Here is a 1,680-nt window from a genome sequence, read left to right as displayed (position 1 = left end):
CGTTTTTAAAACGAATCATCACTGGAGACGAAAAGTGGATTGCATACAACAATGTCAATCGAAAACGATCGTGGTGCACGCCTGATGAGTCATCGCAAACCACTTCAAAGGCAAATATCACACAAAAGAAGATTCTGCTCTCAATTTGGTGGGATTGGAAAGGTCCGGTGTATTTTGAGCTGCTTCCAAGGAACCAAACCATTAATTCTGGACAACATTCTGACAACTGGACACATTAAATGCAACAGTCAAGGAAAAGCGACCAGAATTGGTCAATCGTAAAGGTGTCATTTTCCACCAGGACAATGCTAGGCCTCACACATCTTTGGCCACTCGGAAAAAATTGATGAATATTGATTGAGAATTGATGTTACACCCATCATATAGCCTTGAGCTTGCACTATCAGATTACCACTTATTTCGATCTCTGGACAATTCCCTCCGTGGTAAAACTTTTAATGATGATGACGCTGTAAAATCGCACTTACTTCAGTTTTTGGCCGAAAAAAATCAGACTTTCTACGAGAATGGAATTGTCAAGTTGTCAGAAAGATGGCAAATGGTCATCAAACAAAATGGAAAATACATCATAAATAAAAGTTCATTCTAAGTAAGAAAAAAACCAATATATTGTTTTTCTATTTAAATATATATTCTATAAATAGATATATAAATATTTTTAAAATATTAAATTGTATTTCTTTTTTAAATATTAAAATATATTACCCAGTTAAAGAGAGTACATTTTTTTTAAAAGTTTATTCTGTGCTTTAACAATATTCACCAATCATGTTAACCTCCTCTCCTGACAAAACCACAAAATATCTAAGAATATTTTGATATTTGACTCATTTGGCAGTCTTGAACGGGCTGCCAAACTTCCAATCAATGAAGATGTTAGGAACAATCTCGAAGATGTAAAAATAATAATTAAAAAAGTTCCTACCAGTTTCTGGAATATCAAATGAATTATGTTATTATGTTTGCCCAATCCAAACTTCAAAAAATAAAATCGAGTGTCCAGGAGATGCCCAAAATGTCGATGATAAATTCCACTGAAATGTGAAACTTGCCATACCCCAAACAGAATCGAGGATATTCTACTTTACTGCAACAAATACACTATAAAAAGAAATCAACACCGAATTAGAGAAGACTTATGAAGTAATTTCAATAAAACTAACAACACATCTAAAAAGTATAATTCTTTTCTAAAGAGATAAATTTACTGAATGAAATTTACTGAATTTTTTTTTGTAAAACGAATAAGCATGTATTGTTTAATCATCAAATATTCATATTTTTAATACCGGTATGATTTAATTTATTGAAAACGGTCGCTAATGGATTCATTGTTAATGCGATCACTTAAAAATAAACATTAACCAAAAACAAAAAATATTCATAATCTACGCATAATATCTTTACAACTATATTTAAATTTTTTTTATTTTGTAAAGGATAATATAAATAAACATACCTATAGAATTGGTATAAATTTGACTCGAAATGGTTTAGAGGAGGTCAAAGTCAGATCTAACGCAAATGACAAATCATCTAGTTCATCCACCGGTTCCAATTCAAAATTGTACAATATAAATGCTACAAATAGTTTAAGCTCAATCATTGCAAATCTTTGACCTGCAAAATAAAGAACAGACGTATAAATAAAAACAATTT

The sequence above is a fragment of the Polistes canadensis genome, unplaced genomic scaffold, assembly GCF_001313835.1.
Source record: "Polistes canadensis isolate GaletaPanama2010 unplaced genomic scaffold, ASM131383v1 scaffold_1336, whole genome shotgun sequence".
In the NCBI taxonomy this organism is placed as follows: Eukaryota; Metazoa; Arthropoda; class Insecta; order Hymenoptera; family Vespidae; genus Polistes; species Polistes canadensis.
This window is presented reverse-complemented; position numbering follows the sequence as displayed.